The sequence below is a fragment of the Protopterus annectens genome, chromosome 2.part1 (assembly GCF_019279795.1).
Source record: "Protopterus annectens isolate FY-2018-M chromosome 2.part1, PAN1.0, whole genome shotgun sequence".
Taxonomy (NCBI): Eukaryota; Metazoa; Chordata; order Ceratodontiformes; family Protopteridae; genus Protopterus; species Protopterus annectens.
In genome coordinates, this window is record NC_056729.1 from 942,159,553 (window position 1) to 942,179,688 (window position 20,136).

Below are 20,136 nucleotides of genomic sequence, written 5' to 3' on the forward strand. Positions count from 1 at the left end.
CACTAGATAATATATGCATGCATGCACTGAGTAGCAGGAGGGCATCCTCAGAGAATGATCACTAGATAATATATGCATGCATGCACTGAGTGGTAGGAGGATATTCTCAGAGTTAGACCACTAGATAGTATATGCATCCATGTATGGAGTGGCAGGAGAGCATCCTCAGAGTTAGAGAACTAGATAATATATGCATGCACTCACGGAGAGGCAGGAGGGTATCCTCAGAATTACAGCACTAGATAATATATGCATGCATGCACTGAGTGGCAGGAGGGCATCATTAGAGTTATAGCACTGGATAATATATGCATGCATGCACTGAGTGGTTGGAGAGCATCCTCAGAGTTAGAGCACTAGATAATATATGCATGCACCCACTGAGTGGCAGGAGGGCATCCTCAGAGTTACAGCACTAGATAATATATGCATGCATGCACTGACTGGCAGCAGGGCATCCTCAGAATTACAGCACTAGGTAATATATGCATGCATGCACTGAGTTGCACGAGGGCATCCTCAGAGTTACAGCACTAGATAATATATGCATCCACGCATGGTGTGGCAGGAGGGCATCCTCAGAGTTAGAGCACTAGATAATATATGCATGCATGCACTTAGTGGCAGGAAGGCATACTCAGAGTTACAGCACTAGATAATATATGCATGCATGCACTGCGTGGCAGGAGGGCATCCTCAGAGTTACAGCACTAGGCAATATTTGCATGCATGCACTGAATGGCAGGAGGGCACCCTTAGAGTTACAGCATTAGATACTATATGTATGTATGCACTGAATGGCAGGAAGGCATCCTCAGAGTTAGAGCATTAGATAATGTATGCATGCTTGCACTGAATGGCAGGAAAGCATCCTCAGAGTTAAAGCACTAGATAATATATGCATGCATGCACTGAATGGCAGGAGGTAGTTTCTGTACTCAAGGCTGTTATTTAGCACTCTTCTATATCTGCATGTTAAGCTTTTGAGTATTTATGATTTCAGACTCTTTTCTTCCAACACTTATGATTCAGAGAATTTTAACTCAGTCAAATACAGAATCCATTTTTTGTCTTCTGCTGACCATGACAACTAAATCAATCAACAAGAGTGCCTTCCTCCTTAATCTAATACTGTCATCCTGGATGACTTTAATTACCAGTCCATGAATTAACAAATGTATCCAGCCAGCAAGAAAAAAAAAAGATTCACTAACTTTATTAATGACAACTTTCCTGATCAAATTGTGGGCTGTCTCTCTAGAAGTTCCAGTCTACCTGATCTCAATGTTACAAATGTAGTCCTATCTGCTCTGCACCCAGTGCCTCCCCTCTGTGATTAAATCAGGCTATCAGGCTGTCAGATTTTTTTAAGAACCTAGCTGTTGACTACTTCCAACACTGCTTTATTCAGAGATTTCTCTAAAGCCAACCTATGAGCACTCTTGAACAGCTTAATGAAATGTAAAAGTCTACAGAATGTGAACAAGAAGGTGCACCATGCGCTGTGTTGAAAAATCAATGATGAAGAACAATCTCATGAAGTAAAAATCCAAGTTTAATGGTAAAAACGACTGCAGTAAAGAGTTAGCGCTTTCACGTTTATCTCAAACGCTTCTTCAGAAGCGTTTGAGATAAACGTGAAAGCGCTAACTCTTTACTGCAGTCGTTTTTACCATTAAACTTGGATTTTTACTTCATGAGATTGTTCTTCATCATTGATTTTTCAACACAGCGCATGGTGCACCTTCTTGTTCACATTCTGTATATATTTTTCTGCTTTGAAGGTGCTCTACTTGGTAGAACTCGTTTATTTCTTTATTTCTCAAATGTAAAAGTCTTCCCCCAGCACCCTACAACAACAACAATAGCTGCTTATACCCTGACAGTTACGCTCACTTTATTCCTGCATTGAAACATCCATTCCTGTGCATTGTAAGTATAATCACAAAATTAAGAATAAGCCCACGTAATGGAACCTGAGTATCGACCCACTCCACAAAATAGCTTATCATGCTAAGGAATAAGCCACAATACTTGCACAGTTCTGTTTAGAGCTCAGGCGTATGATCAAAAGTTGCAAACCAAGTATGAACTGAATACTTCACCCTTCCAAAGATAGTCATATAAATTTAAGCATGTTAAGAATCTCGATGTAATACCCAGCATTGCTCAGAAATTATCTCAAACCTAGAGGACCTGACATATATTTGTGGACAAAATTAATTCCACTTTCTCCCAACTCTCCTTCTGCATCCCCTATACATTACAGCCTGTATCTCACCCATAATTTGCTTTGCATGGTTTATAGTAAAACATTCGGCCAAACCAAGATCGCTGCTTCACTGGTTCCTGTCAGCCATACCATGTTGCCTATTAGCCAGCACTAAACTTATTGACATTGATTCTGTTTTAAATCTAGTCTGTTTTAACCTTGACACTGGGTATGTGCCTGAAGAACAGTCAATGTGGTCTCCCTAATCAAGGACAACCCTAACATTGACTCTGGGAACTTTAGGAACTTCATTTCAGTAAGTTTAGGACTTATGTGCTGAATCTGGTGGACTTCTTTGAGAGGATTACTAATGGTCAGTTAGTGAACATTGTCTACCTGGATCCAGCAAAGGCCTTTGATACTATCTAACATTCTGGTATTATTGAAAAGCTCACCTACTTGAGTACTAACCCCTGTGTAACCTATTAGGTCACAAATTGGCTTGTTTACACAATAAGTGTTAGTGGCACAGTTTTTTTTCTAAAATACTTGTCAACAGTTGTGCCCCACAGAGGTCAGTGTTAGGTGCCATCCTCTGCAGTACATACTCTTGCAATGTCCAAGTTGATGCCAAGGTTCTGTGGATGACAAAGTGCTGATGACAGCAAACTAAGCTGGGATTAACTCTATAACTGATACCCTTGTCCTGCAAAGAAGCCTAAACTGCACTAGTACCTAGTGTCACAGCCATGGGCTCAAACTCTGTGCTACAAAATGTAGTGTAGCATTCTTTGGGTAAGACGTACACCCCTATGGCTACCACTTAAAACATACCCCCATAAAACTGATAATGTTATTGGCTACCTAAGCACATTCTTCATCAGTGAACCCTCATTTGACCACTGTGTATCAGCTGCTGTTAAGAACTCATCTTCCTTCACCAACTACTTATTAAATGCATCTCCTCCAGTGCTAGGAAAATTGTTATCCCTGTGTATTATTAATTCCCACACAGGTCCATGATAAAATACAATGCCCTCTCTGGCATGTACTTGTCAAAACACATTGCCCATCTAGAAGGGCTATAGTACTTCCTAACAAAGAAAATCTGAACTATGAGCTCCTTAACCTATTTTTGTACACTATCACATACAGCTCTTTATGTATCTTGGCATTATTGGGGGTAGACTTTCTTAACTACGTGACTTTATTATTAATAAGAGACAACAAAAGAAGGGACAAGTAACAAAATGAAAGTAAGATTGCTACTATAGAGTGTCTTGTAATACAGATATTAATCGTTTGTCGCTTATTGATATTTGCATTTATATTTTATGACTGAAAAACTACACATTATCAAGGCACATGGCCTACAATGTCATGGTAGGAGACAAAAATGTGTTGTTACTATCCTTATATCGTACACTGTACTAGAGGCATTATAGGTTCTTTGCTAGTAATTATGAAGATATATGCAATTTTTTATATATGTACAGTAATATTTCGAAAACCAACTGACTTACAGACTATTCTATTGCATCAGGTGAAACCTTATATGATGTTGAAGAAAACTGTTATTGATATTTGCAATACAAGCTGTGCATCTTGAGAGAGATTCAGTGTTATTTATATTGTTAATTATACAAGTAAGCATATCGTTTTATATTTCTCAAAGCATCTCAATAAATAAACACTCAGAAGGAATCTCTTGCTGTTGTGTCAAAGCATGTCTGGCTGAACAAAAATGCTCTGACTCTGTATTCATAAGTTGTACAGTTTCCAAGAATTAAGGAGTTATTTGTGAAACTTTAGAAAAAATATAATTCTGAGTTTGTGTGTATTGTAGCATACTGTACTTAGTATTTCAAAAGATGCATGCTGCTTGGACATCCCAGTTTGCCTGTTATAACTCGAGCATGTCCCATAAGAAAGAAGTCTGGCCACTAAACTATTGTTGCTGACCTGACTTAATTTTAGGATATGCAAAAAAAAAAAAAAGCTATCTTCAAATATTTTAGGAGGGACAGAGCAAAATATGAGGAAAAATGTGACATTCAATGAAATTCTGAACAACTAATGTGTAGTTACTTTCAACCTCACCTCTCAACTCTTTAGCAGAACATTCCTCACTTTGCTCATATGTGTGCCCTGTTCTTCATGAACGTTTAAACTTTCAGGCAAATCACTCACAATAAGGATAAAGTCAGATGTTACAGTTTCACACAAAAAAACAAAAACAAAGCAAGACAGTGAGAAAGAGAGTGGCAGACTGCTAAGGCATGGCTTTCGTCTACAGCAACATCTCCGTAGCACTGCACTGATGTATTGTGCAAGTACAGGAACGTATGAACCATAAGCATGCACAGTACATCAGTAAATGGTGAAGAAGCAACATCTCCCAAGCACTGTACTGATGTATTGTGCAAGTACAGGAACGTATGAACCATAAGCATGCACAGTACATCAGTAAATGGTGAAGAAGCAACATCTCCCTAGCACTGCACTGATGTATTGTGCAAGTACAGGAATGTATGAACCATAAGCATGCACAGTACATCAGTAAATAGTGAAGAAGCAACATCTCCGTAGCACTGCACTGATGTATTGTGCAAATAGAGGAACGTATGAACCATAAGCATGCACAGTACATCAGTAAATGGTGAAGAAGAAACATCTCGCTAGCACTGCACTGATGTATTGTGCAAGTACAGGAACGTATGAACCATAAGCATGCACAGTACATCAGTAAATGGTGAAGAAGCAACATCTCCCTAGCACTGCACTGATGTATTGTGCAAGTACAGGAACATATGAACCATAAGCATGCACAGTACATCAGTAAATGGTGAAGAAGCAACATCTCCCTAGCACTGCACTGATGTATTGTGCAAGTACAGGAATGTATGAACCATAAGCATGCACAGTACATCAGTAAATGGTGAAGAAGCAACATCTCCCTAGCACTGCACTGATGTATTGTGCAAGTACAGGAATATATGAACCATAAGCATGCACAGTACAACAGTAAATGGTGAAGAAGCAACATCTCTAGCAATGCACTGATGTATTGTGCAAGTACAGGAATGTATGAACCATAAGCAAGCACAGTACATCAGTAAATGGTGAAGAAGCAACATCTCCCTAGCAATGCACTGATGTATTGTGCAAGTACAGGAACGTATGAACCATAAGCATGCACAGTACATCAGTAAATGGTGAAGAAGCAACATCTCCCTAGCACTGCACTGATGTATTGTGCAAGTACAGGAATGTATGAACCATAAGCATGCACAGTACATCAGTAAATGGTGAAGAAGCAACATCTCCCTAGCACTGCACTGATGTATTGTGCAAGTACAGGAATGTATGAACCATAAGCATGCACAGTACATCAGTAAATGGTGAAGAAGCAACATCTCCCTAGCACTGCACTGATGTATTGTGCAAGTACAGGAATGTATGAACCATAAGCATGCACAGTACATCAGTAAATGGTGAAGAAGCAACATCTCCTAGCACTGCACTGATGTATTGTGCAAGTACAGGAACGTATGAACCATAAGCATGCACAGTACATCAGTAAATGGTGAAGAAGCAACATCTCCCTAGCACTGCACTGATGTATTGTGCAAGTACAGGAATGTATGAACCATAAGCATGCATAGTACATCAGTAAATGGTGAAGAAGCAACATCTCCCTAGCACTGCACTAATGTATTGTGCAAGTACAGGAATATATGAACCATAAGCATGCACAGTACAACAGTAAATGGTGAAGAAGCAACATCTCCCTAGCAATGCACTGATGTATTGTGCAAGTACAGGAATGTATGAACCATAAGCAAGCACAGTACATCAGTAAATGGTGAAGAAGCAATATCTCCCTAGCAATGCACTGATGTATTGTGCAAGTACAGGAACGTATGAACCATAAGCATGCACAGTACATCAGTAAATGGTGAAGAAGCAACATCTCCCTAGCACTGCACTGATGTATTGTGCAAGTACAGGAATGTATGAACCATAAGCATGCACAGTACATCAGTAAATGGTGAAGAAGCAACATTTCCCTAGCACTGCACTGATGTATTGTGCAAGTACAGGAATGTATGAACCATAAGCATGCACAGTACATCAGTAAATGGTGAAGAAGCAACATCTCCCTAGGAATGCACTAATGTATTGTGCAAATGCAGGAATGTATGAACCATAAGCATGCACAGTACATCAGTAAATGGTGAAGAAGCAACATATCCCTAGCACTACACTGATGTATTGTGCAAGTACAGGAATGTATGAACCATAAGCATGCACAGTACATCAGTAAATGGTGAAGAAGCAACATCTCCCTAGCAATGCACTGATGTATTGTGCAAGTACAGGAACATATGAACCATAAGCATGCACAGTACATCAGTAAATGGTGAAGAAGCAACATCTCCCTAGCACTGCACTGATGTATTGTGCAAGTACAGGAATGTATGAACCATAAGCATGCACAGTACATCAGTAAATGGTGAAGAAGCAACATCTCCCTAGCACTGCACTGATGTATTGTGCAAGTACAGGAATTTATGAACCATAAGCATGCACAGTACATCAGTAAATGGTGAAGAAGCAACATCTCCCTAGCACTGCACTGATGTATTGTGCAAGTACAGGAATGTATGAACCATAAGCATGCACAGTACATCAGTAAATGGTGAAGAAGCAACATCTCCCTAGCACTGCACTGATGTATTGTGCAAGTACAGGAATGTATGAACCATAAGCATGCACAGTACATCAGTAAATGGTGAAGAAAGCAGAAGAACATTAAAGTACCATTACTCAGAGGCACTACTTGAAGGTAAGCAATTTCTTGTGGAAATATTGTCATTGTGTAATAACAGTAACCAACTCCTGGATGTGGGTATCACAGGATTTACCCACTATTGGTGTTGTTTGATCAGAAGGGCAAAGCCTCTGGGGAATTTATGATGACACCAAGTTTGCAGTCATCTGCAAATTTTAGTGAGCCATAAACTCTAAACGTTAGCTTTAATCACTGGGAAGTGAATGGCGAAGAGGAGTAGCACAAGCACTGAACCTTGGGGTGCACATTAATGACAGGTCTTTTGGAGGAGGTAAATCTTTCTAGGTTCAGTCATGAGCCAATATGCTATCCAGTGAGTTACACAGGGGTTAACATTTAGCTGGGCACCAATAATGCCCGAGTGTGGGATGGTGTTGAATGCCTTTGAAAGGTCTAGATATGCAGTGTGTACAGATTTTAACTCATATAATGCTTCAGTAACATTTTCAAGGAAGTCAGCCAAGTTAAGCAGGCAGGATCTGCCCTCAACAAAACCAAACTGGCTTGGGTCAAGAATTTGTAGATTATGTATGTGGAAGGCTTTTGATACAGTATCCCACCAAAAGCTACTAAATGAACTAGCTTACTTAAACCTAACCCAGACAGTCCTCTTCTGTGTTCTCAGCTACTTAACTGACCGCCAACAGGCAGTTAAGTGGAAAAATGAACTCTCCACCCTATTACCCGTGTCAGTAGCAGTACCCCAAGACTCAATTTTCAGTCCATTGCTCTTCCCCATATTCACCAACAGGCTCAGTGCAGCCACCCAGCATACAACCATCATTCACTACACAGATGACTCCTCCCTCATATGTTCAGCTCCATCCCTGCCAGAACTGCTGCAAACAACCGAACAATCTTCCAAGTCATTGAAAAACACCTCTCAGACTCTCAACTCATACTTCACCAACTACTCAGCCAATAAAACTGAAATTGAACCTGTCCAGCACACCAAACACCTTGGAGTCACAATTGACAACATAAAATTTGGCAAACACCTTTATCTAACTATCAGAAAGGTCCACATTAAGCTAGGGTTACTATACAGAGTCAAGCCATACCTAACCAAGGCCACTAGACATTCCATAGCTAGGACTCCTCTACTCTCTACCCTTCTGTATGCCTCACCAATATTCACTAATCTCAGAAAATCAGATTTAAACAAACTGGAATTCTGTTTCCATATTCATAAAGGATGCGCACACCTCCAGACTGGTAGCCCAACATAACGTATCTGAGATACTTCAGGTTCAGTTAACATTGGGTAAGACAGCGATTCAGGTCGTAGCCTGCTATAGGTCCTCACCCATGTCCCAAGATTCACACACACATTCCTAAGCACCCTGGAGAATATTAGGATGCAGCCTAACACTCTCATACTGGGCGACTTCAACTAACCCTCCATTAACTGGGAAAACTACTCATGTTCCAATACACTTGCCCAACAGTTTCTGAAATTCATTAATTCCAATGCCCTGGACCAACTTGTTCTTACCTCTACTAGAGGTAGCAACATTCTTGCCCTGGTCATTACTAACATGGGCGACCATTGCTCTACACCAATATTCAACTTCTTCCTGGTTAGATCTGATTACAAGCTAATCACCTTGGAAATCCACATCCCTCCCACCCACACAACAAAGGTAACCACCAAGAATAACTTCTCTAAAGCTAACTTTAGGCTCCTAAAAACAAAGGTGGCTAACTTCATGACACCAATGCAAATGGAGAATAGTTGCATGACCACCATATCATACACCAGTGCACTGTACGAACACGTACACAAATGCATGGATCTCACCATACTCAATAGAACTAAGATGCTCTCCTCAAAAAAAAGGAAGCAAATCTGGTGGTCCCCTGCCATAAATAAACTCTACAACAGAAGGAGGAAGCTGATGTGGAATAATGTGAAGTCCTAAGTCTGAAAAAACTCCCTTATCAGCCTCAGCAAAAGGTTGAGATCCCTCATCAAGTCCTCTAAATCTAGCTATGAAAACAGAATTGCAACAGATAGTAAAGACAACCACAAGGCCTTCTATAGTTATGTAAAGAATCTCCATGGCAATACCCAGATTTGCTCCGAGCTACTGCACAATGGTATCTTCTATACTGAGCCAACAAATATTGCAAATATACTGGCAAACAGATTCAGTGCTAACTTTACCCCCTGCCAAGGACCAATCACAATACTGCTGCACTGGTTAAAACAGCACTGTCCAAGGCCAAGAATACAGCTCCTATGGGACCTGACAGTATCCCTGGCTGTGTTCAACATGAACTAAAGCATGAACTGCACCTCACCTGTGTGCCCTGTTCAATCACCGCCTCACCTCAGGCTTTGTCCCTACCGAATGGTGCACTGCTACAGTCATCCCTCTCCACAAAGGAGAAGTGACTACAGACCCCGGGAACTATCTCCCCATTAGCCTGACGACTGTGATATGCAAAGCTATGGAATGCATTATCATGGACCTAATAAACAAGGATGTAGGGAATCTCCAAACTCTGGATCCTGCACAGTTTGTTTTTGTGAAGGGTAGCTCATGCCTGGTCAACTTGGTTGACTTCTTTGAGTCAGTCACCAGAGCTGTGGATGAAGGCAAGGTGGTTCATACAGCCTACCTTGATCTGATGAAGGCCTTTGGTACTATTCCCCACTCAGGATTCATAGAAAAACATACTAAGCTAGACATCAACCCCTATATCACTAGGTGGGTTGCAAACTGGCTCACAGAACCCACAGTGTGAAAGTAGCTGACCCCAAGTCAGACTGCCGACCAATCATGAGTGGAATCCCACAGGGTTCAGTCCTGGGTCCTCTCCTGTTTGGTATCTACATCTCTGAAGTCCAGGCCAACATGAAGGGACTCTGGCTGACAAAGTCTGCAGATGACTGCAAACTGGGAGCTATTATTAACTCCCCAAGTGATGCTGACATCCTATAGAAAGACCTCAATGAGACCAACGTTTGGTGTCAGAACCATGGCCTTAAGCCCAATGCCAAAAAGTATGTCTTCATCCCCTTTGGGAAAAACCCAGTTCCCTTGACTTACCACATTGATGGTAGTCCACTGAACACAGAAGGCATTATAAGAGATCTGGGAACACAGGTTGACAGCAACCTCTCTTTTGACCACCTCGTTGCCACTGTGTTTAGAAAATCCTTCTATGTGGCACATCTCATTACTAAGGGTTTTGCATCCAGGAAGAAAGAGGTCATTGTCTCCCTATACTCTTCCCTTATTAGGCCAGTCATCGAGTACAATGCCCCATTTAGCATGCACCTCACTAGACACCTGCAATAACTGGAGAGGCCGCAAAAGTACTTCACAAAGGGGATCCTAGGCCTTAAACACTTGTCCTATATGGACAGACTCAAAAAACTCCAACTATTCTCTTTCTCATATCGCTTACTTAGAGGCGATCTCTGCTTGACTTACAAAGCCATGTCTGACCCAGCTCTGTTAGAAATGCTACATCTAAAGAAATCCCAATCCCCCCGCAACACACACTCCAGAGACCTCAACCTCATTACCACAATCAACAGAACATGCTGGAGGGACAGTTTCCTAACCCAGAGACTTCCCATGCTATGAAATAGACTTCCCATACATGTCAAGCAGAGCACCTCACTGGCCCTCTTCAAGAGAAATCTTGATGAGTGGATGGGAAAGAAAATTCACTCCGTTGTTCACTCCAGTGGCTCCACTCGACAGAGCCACTAGGAACTAAGGTTGAGGGGCACGATGCCAGGGTAATCCTATGGGCTAGGCTTGTAAAGGCTCCAGGGCCATTAGCCTAGTACACACCTATGAACCTATGATATACCAAAATCATAAGATTTGTTACTAACCTCCCTTACAGATCATGTCACTGCACAACACTTCAAAACTAAATTGAATTGAACTACCCAGTCTCCTATCACTCAACCAACTAACTTTCATTCATTCCATCTTATACCTTCCAGACAACTGCCCAGCACTCAATAGCTTAGTTCAGCCCTACTATCCTCCAACAAACTACTACTCAAAGTAACTAAATCTAATAATTATTAAGTTAACTCTATTCTCCCACCAAATACCCAAGTCCTGGAATTCCATGCCTCAGACAATACAAAATTCTAGCAACACATCCAAATTTAAGCTACTGCTTAAGGAACACCTAACCAAAAACTGGCTTTGCTCCTGCACTAATCCAGGCTGATCATTCTGTCCTTCCTTGTTCTTACAATCACAATATATCTTCCCTTACTGAATTCTAACTTCCAAACTATCCCTTCTATCACTGAATTACAATTTCGCTCTACCTATCTCAAGCTCACTACTGCTCCTATCTTTATCTACCTATGTCAAGCTTCCTACAGGTTCTTCATATTCCCTCCTTCTTGTACTTCACCTCACTATTGCCTTACCTATCACTGCTTAGAACAAGTAACACTAGCATAGCAACCATCAGCCATATTCTTGTTTCTATACCATACATGCATTTCATAAATATGTACCACCAGAACCATGATATTGATCTACTGATCAGTCATTTCTCTGTTATGGCACAAGCTATTTCATTCTAGTTTATTTGTTAGCTTTCTTTTTTTCCCACTTCATATAACTATCTAAGTTTTAATTGTTTATGTATAAACTATTTGCTACCTATATTTACCAAAGTTATAAATTATTGATTATTATCAGTTTACTGTATTGTTTTTAATTCATAGGTTCAAAGATTCATAGATTGGTACTAGGCTATCGGCCCTAGGGCCTATACAAGCCTAGCCATAACAATTCCCTGGATATTTCTTCCCACAATATTTACTTCTCTGGACCCCTGTCTAGCAGGGCGACTGACATGATCTCCGGGGTGAATTTCCTATCTCCCATCCAATCATCAAGGTTCCTTTTGAAGAGGGCAAAGGAGGCACTCTGCTTGACATGTATGGGCAGTCTATTCCAGAGTATGGGGAGTCTCTGGGACAGGAACCTATCCCTTCAGCATGTATTGTTCATTGTGATGACAAGGTTTAGATCCCTGGAGCGTATGGCTCTGAGGGATTGGGATTTCTTTAAGGGCAGCATGTCCAACAGCTCAGGGTTTTACATGGCCTTGTATGTTAAGCAACGATCCCCTCTGAGTATACGATATGCCACAGAGTATAGCTGGAGTTTTTTTTAGATGGTCAGCATATGGCATCTGCTTTAGGCCTGTGATTCTTTTAGTTAGGTATTTCTGTGGCCTTTCCAGCTGTTGCAGATGTCTTGTGAGGTACATACTAAATGGGGCATTATACTCTATAATAGGTCTAATGAGGGATGAGTACAGTGGGACAATGACCTCCTTTTTTCTGGATGAAAAGCCCTTAGTGATGAGGTGTGCCACATAGAAGGATTTCCTGACTGTTGTGACGATGTGGTTATCGAAAGTGAGATCACTGTCCTCTGTGTCCCTAAGTCTCTCATCACACCTTCGATGTTTAGTGTACTGCCACCTATGAGGTAATTCATGGGTACATGTTTTTTTCCAAAGTGGATAACTTATACATTTCTTGGCATTTTCGGCAAGAGCGATGTTCTTGAAAATTACCATATTAGTGGCAGTACCCTAAGTATGCACTCAGTGTTGAGAAATCTAGGCAGTCAGGTTTAAAACAACCTTGCCTTTGAGAACCATGTCTCCAGATTGCTAAGAATGGCATTCTGTTGGCTCACCTCATAAGTAAGGGTATTGCCTCAAGAAAAAGTGAAGTTATCACTTCCCTGTACTCTTCATTCTTTAGGTCAATAATTGAGTACAATGCCCCTTTTGACATGTACCTTTCACAGCACCTGCAGCAATTGGAGAGACCACAAATGTTCCTCACAAGGAAAATTCAAGGTCTTTAGCAGCTATCCTATGAGAATGCTGAACTCACTGTCAGTTTATTCTGTTTCATACAGACTACTCAGAGCCGATCTCTGCCTTGCATGTAAAATAATCTCTGACCCCTCTTTATTGGAAATGCTGCACATCCACAAGTCAAATAGCACATTGATTACTTGCTCTAAAGACCTAAACCTGGCATGTGACATCAATAGAACCTGCTGAAGGGTCAGATTTGTCTCCTAGAGCTTACCACTCCTTTGGAATAGACTTCCACTTCACATCAAACAGAACACTTCATTGGCCCTGTTCAGACACAATCTGGATGATTGGATGGGTAGCCATAACTTCATCCTGGGAGTTTCACCTGTGTCCCTCTTGGGCACGGGCAATAGCTGCTGATCGTGGTAATAAGGGTAAAGTTTGGCTAGACTTCTAAGGGCCCTCAGGCCATTAGCCTAGTAACTTACTGTGATCCTATGAACTGCTTGCTGCAGTTTACAATCAGAATTTTTTTTTTCCAACTGAGGGTTGGGGGCAGGGAGCAGAAATGAGACCTGATTGGCTGCTGCATTTCAGAAGCCTCAGGTACTTGATGAAATATTTTTTTAATTGACCCTCATCAGCTTGAGGGACAGGCATGTCTCTCAATTGCCCAGATTTGTGGCTCATACTTTTGTTCTGTTCTTCATAAAACATATGGTTTTCTGGCAAATTACTTTGGACTGAAGTCAATAAATTTGAGTTTCCAATTTCATGTATTTTAGAAAGTACATCCTAACACAAATTATGTTATTGTAGTGACATTCTAAGTTTATAAGAGCAATATTTAAACGTTGTCCCTATTTTAGGCTTTGTCCAGATTTGCTGCTATAAGAGGTTGAGAGGTAGGGTTGTTTGGCTACTGCATTTCAAATCATGGACCTTTTTTTCTTTTTTTTTCTTTTTGCTCTTTGATTGAGGAGATGGGGCAGGAGGGGAGGAATTGTGGTGGGTGTGTATCTGGTTCCTTACAGTTACCTAGTGCCAGTAAAAGGGGAATACATTTTTTTTCTTTTTTGCTGTTGATTTGGAGTACCATTATGGGGAATTTGCCCAAGACACTAAAAAAGCCAGTTGTGTCTCTGATCCACTGACGTCATAAGATTCGAGGAAGGTGTTAAATTCAGCCAGATCATCACTCAGTTTTACTAGATTAGCCTCTGCATAATGTCTAAATACTGAGGTATTTGAAGATGTTTCAGGCTTCAGTCTTGTGATTGATGTGACTGATTTATGGCCCAATTTGACTATAGAGGAGGTTAAGGCTGGTTGGGAAGCGAGATGTGACATCCCATATTGGTGAGTGTGACACTGCCAGCCCAGCTATCTGGAATTTTGTAAATAATTGTATGTCATTTGTGAATATTGATATGATTTATACAGAACTGTATGTTATGCACTGAGCTTCAAGAATGTAATCACAACATACCCTGCTTGAACACAGAAGATTAACTTACAAAACTTCAAGAAAATAAGTTGAAATTAAGTGCTTTATGATGCGCTATAAAAGTTAGTTTCATTGCAGCAAGAAGACAGGATGTCTAGAGCTAGAAGTCTTTCTATTGTCTTGGAGAGAAGTATTTACTATGTTTAAAATGTAAAGTTTTTATTGCTCTGTGATGTCCTAGCTGCTGCACATCTGAGAGATATGTACTCACACAGAGATGTTAAAAATGCTGTTAGTATCTGTTAGTTTTGGAACTGAAGGCAGGTACCTGGTTATGCCCTTGTATCACATAACCCTACCCATACTACTATTAACTCCCCAAACTCCTCTCTGATCACATGCTGGATCTCTGATCCCCTGTAGGCTTGGTCATCTGAAAGGGTACTTTTAAGTGTAGAATCTTACCTGATATATTTTCTTCTCTTACCAGTGTATAACTGACATTGTATTTTACCTATGCTCTATATTTTCTTTTACCTGGAGTGTTTTATTAATTTCTTGTTATATTACTATGCTCAGCATACATGATGTGACCTGTTTTGTGTATTATTCTGGATGTACTATATTTGTATAACTTGATGCTGGAGCTTTTCTCCCCGGGCCTCCACTGAAAATGGACCTGGTCCAGTCGGAATTTCCCAGTTAACAAATGTAAAATAAAATAAATAAATAAATTGTCTTGGACTTAGAAACATCCACTCATCATCATCTGCATTTGCCTCGCTAATAGTAAGTAACCAGGGTACAGTGATTTCTCTTAAATATAGATAGGAATATAGTAAAGATTAGTTTAGATGTTTTCTGTATTTATTTGAGACTGTCCTGCAATGTTGTTTTAAAATATTTCTTGTGATTCTGAACTCTACAGTTACTGTGTTTGAGTATTTTCTTGTTCTTTTATTATTTATTATTAAATATATGTAATCCTATCTTTGTAGCTGATATTTGTGAGACATATTTAAGCTCTTAGAATATTTGCAGATGCATTTGGTAACACTGTATAGGCTTCTCCTAAATAGTCTTGGTCTTGGTCACACTTACCATTTGGATAATAGTAACGTGACACAGCAGGCTTGGTTACCTTTTGTAAAGGCCTTTGTAGTAGCTGATAAGTAGGGGTTGTTGGCAGTGATAATTACCTTATAGTCTGGGCAGAAGGGGGCATAGCTAATAAACCCGTGCTAGCCTTCCCCAGGTGTGTGTGTTTGTATATAAATCAAATCTCAAAGTGTGTGTGTGTGTGTGTGTGTGTGTGTGTGTGTGTGTGTGTGTGTGTGTGTGTGTGTGTGTGTGTGAGCTACTTGGACAGGGACACAAAGCACTGGTTGGACAGAGAGGGTGCTGGAGGTCTTGGACTGACCCCTCAGCTGAGATCTTAACCCTATAGCTGTGCCAGTGGGAAGTCTTATTGTGAATATGGAGAAAGGGCAAAACCAGCCCCCAGACTTACTGTGATCTCTCTATGCTCCTAAGGGAAATTGTACTTTACTGTGTGTGTGTACTTGTCATCCACCCATTGTGTACGTCACTCACTGTTGCCAGTTGTGAGGATTGAGGTCCATGATTACTAGGCTAGTGCAGGGACGTCACAGTGAGGACCAAGTCCAGGACTTAGTCTCCGCTTGTTGGGGTGCAGACTAAGACTGTCTGGTCCAGAGGGTTTGTATTTATGAAGTCCTGAAATCTATGGGCATACATGTTTGATGATGTATTAGTCTCCCAGTTGGTGGCAGGGCAGTAAATACCCAAGGAGAATGGCGTTTGGCTTAATGCATAAGGACTCCACTCTAGTTGGGTAGGAGGTGTGGGCCAAGAAAGACTTAGAGAGGTCTAATAGTTAGATGTAATGTGGTAAGTAGCTTTATTAATGATAAATTGGAAGTGGATGAGTTCCAGGTCATTATCCTGTCACATGAGGCTTTAGGTGAGATTTTATTTTACAGATATAGACACACAACCACCTTTGTCCAGTGTGGTGGGCCTGAACACATTATAGATGTTGAAATCCTGCTCACTTTGTGGTATCAGTTTATGGGGCTGTGTGTAACTATCTCCCTGTTATGGTGTATTAAATGTTTTACCACCAGGCTCCAGCTGTATTTTTATTTTTCTGGAAAAATGAATTGAGCTTTCATATTGTTTTTTTTCCTCAAAGTTTTTACCAAAGGCTAAGCAGCTTTTCTTTTTTTCTTTTGTTTTCTTTGAGTAGTCATTATCAAGTCTTACAGTATTTGCACCAGGTTTTCTGGGAGTGTTGTTCCATACAGATGAAAATACTAGTTTCATGTCTGTAGAAATTTTAAAAATTATGGCTATTGGTCTTTTATTTCCTTTATTTGTAGAGATTGGTTTTATAGCTCGCTGAGCACACTTGATGACACAAGACAGGCTTTCAGTCAGTTTTAGTGTTTTGGGAATCCATGTAGTCCAAATGCTAGCTATATAGTTTCCACTGAAATATTTGGTATACCAAATATTGTATTATACCATGACCCCCCCAAAACATGCACGCTGATTGGCCAGCGTGCCCGTTGTAAATCGAGTTATACCCCTGCCCCCAAATCCCACCCGCCCCTAGCACCTCTACATTTATACCTTCATTCACATCACTCCCCCCTCTTCCCACCCTATCATACCTCCTCCCATTACCACTCCCCATAGTTGTTCCTCCCCCCCTCCCCCTATTCCCCCCCCCACTGCCCTATTCTAAAAGCCACCTCCCTTAATTCCCTTATTTACTATCTCATCTTCTTTTTTTAAGCATGCCTTCCTCAATGAGTAAAAGCACTACTTTCTAATCAAGCAAAATCAACTAAAATAGCAATCCTGTCTCTTTACTTTTTTACTCTCTCTATTTAACATATATACCATATTAGTAAATATGAAGACCAAATCCATATATAACCACACTTAGGTTAAAAGCAAACAACAGCATAAACAACTCAATTTGCACTTCAACTCCACTACCAACAATAACCCACCTTTCAAGCCAATATCATCCAATACCATCAGCAACCATCAAGCAACTATCAACAAAAACAAGCAAAAAACAAAAAACTAACAAAAAAAGCAAAACTCAGAGGAAATCATCAGTAAAATATCTCAAGGGCTGGAAGATATCCACCAATCCTGGCCAATCCATCAACAAGCAACTGTGACTGTCTCTGACTCCACTATGAATCTCCCTAAGACATCCCAAATTTTCCAAATTTTTATTAGAAGTGAATATGCAACAAAGTGCATAATTCCATGCACTAAATGATACTCATACCTAGTCTATAAAATAAATGATATAAGCCAATGGACTCAGCCAGAGATCAAAGACCACCTGGATATAATATATACAAATAATATATACAGGAAAAAAAGGTGGCGTGGCAAATATAATTTTCAGCTAGTGCACTCCCAATTTAATTTTGAAATACCTTAAACCTACAATTAATCCCACCCAAACATGACAATAAATCTAAAAAACTAAAATATCAATTAAAAATTCATAATTTAAACAAAGATAAAAAGTATTAAATTGTAACTTTTATATATCGATATGAAACTGGTCAATGCAGAATAAATATACTAAACTAATGAATGAATATGGACCCACAACTATAATTATAATTGATGGTAACTCAATAACATTGATTGGCTCTAATGCTCTAATAACTCTAACCAAACTAACATCAACCTTCATGGAAACCATTAAACCATCCAATTGTCCAATGGAATGGGAAAATCTAAGTCAAAAGAACACATTCTGATTGATCCTCCACCTAAACAGTTGGTGACCACCTTATCACATATATTCCCTGCTCAACGAACCACCTGATCACCTTAATTACTAAATTACTAAAAATAAAAAAAAAAACTCCACTGTCCCAGCTCCTAAATCTATAAAAATCTCAAAACTTTGACCTCATAAAATTTAAAATGAATCCTGATCCTGTAGGAACATTCCCACCAAATCCCTTATCCTATCAGAAGCAGTAGAACATTTCAACCTTCTAAAACTAAAATTACTAGACTCCCCACTCTCAAAAAAAACTTAATATCAAAAAAGAAACAAAAATTGCCCCGTGGCTCTCTAACCGAAATTAAAACTACTAAAAAACCTGAAAAAAAAGCTTGAATATAATGAAAAAAAAACAATCCTAGACCGTATCTAGATTCGCAAAAATTTTTTTTATTGTTTCTAAAAAAGCCATAAAAGCCATAGTCAAATTTTTATTGGGCGTTACAGAATAAGCACCAAAAAGCAATGTAGAAATTCCACCAAGATTGAATTCTGGTCCACCCAGCCAAAACATCCAGCCAAAAACTAAACATGGATTGAACTCCAACCTTGTTAGAGAATTACCAACTTACTGAGGGTATATAAATTCTCAAAACCCCCAAGCAATTGTCCCTTCACCAGAACCTAGTCCTTCTATATACTCTAATCTTAACAGTCTACGTTTCTGCAACAGACTCACTCATAAAGTCAAAGCTTACAATACTGGAGGAGATGCACTTACTCTTTCCAAACAATCAAAACACCGTTCTCGAACTCCACCAGTCACCTTCCCTCTCTTCTCTTTTCTCTCCCAAGTAACTGTTTCTCCCACTATCAAACACTGGCTACTCATAGCTACTGCCTGACAGCAATGCTCATCCTCTACTGACATTTCCTAGTCTTCTTCATTCCCCTGATTTTTTATTTTGTCTTATTTATTTATTTAATTATATTGTTTGTTAACAAATTTTTTTTTGCAATGATTTTGTTTTGTGATATTATTGTGTTGTTTCTCTAATATTAATATAATGATTTGTATAATGTTGAGCTTTTTGTCCCCGGGCCTCCCCGAAAAAAAGGACATTAAGCAATACGTATTTTTCCGGTTAACAAATGTAAAATAATAATGGAAAAGGTCCGATTCGCCGGACTTTTTCCATTAGTATAACTTCGTTTTTAAAACACTGTCTCTATGTTAAATGGGTTTAACATAGCGAGACAGCTTAAAATAAGCAACGGAGATCTCCGTTGCTTATTTTAAAGCTGTCTCCATGTTAAACCCATTTAACATAGCGAACAATGTTTAAAACGGAGAAAGCAAGATCTCCGTTGCTTTTTTTTAGTGTCTTGCTATGTTAAATGAGTTTAACATAGCGAGACAGTTTTAAAATAAGCAACTTGCTTATTTTAAAACTGTCTCGCTATGTTAAACTCATTTAACATAACGAGACACTAAAAAAAAGAAAAAGAGATTTTGCTTTCTCCGCTTTTTGCTCAACTCTGATGTACTGCGCAGGCGCGCAGTACATCAGAACTGCCGCGGATGCCAGACATCTGCGGAAGGGCAGTAAACAGGCATTATACTATGCCATTATTTAAGAAAAGTAATAGTTTCTTTTCTTAAATAATGTCATGGTATAATAGCAATAACCCACGCCTGGGTGTGGGTAATGCTAAATTTACCCACGGTTGGCTTTGTTTGGTCCCTGGGCCTCGGGACCAAACCACGCCAAACGTGGGTAAATTTAGCATTACCCACACCCAGGCTTGGGTTATTGCTATAATATTCTATGTCATGCTCTGTTTCCTAAGTCCTTCATCCTCTCCAACAGCCATGTATTTTTTTTAACAAAAATTCTGTTTGATGTTTCCCTTCCTTAACTTGTCCATCCAGTTCATTTAACACAGTCTGTTTCTTTAATCTATGTGTCATGCTGAGATATAACATTGCTTAC

At 39.8% G+C, this 20,136-nt stretch overlaps 1 protein-coding gene across 1 annotated transcript in view; it reads left to right on the plus strand.

The window, feature by feature from the left end:
* LOC122794922 (probable ATP-dependent RNA helicase DDX60) overlaps positions 1-20,136 on the plus strand; it is a 2,165,155-nt gene that overhangs the window by 654,714 nt on the left and 1,490,305 nt on the right. The window lies entirely within an intron of this gene.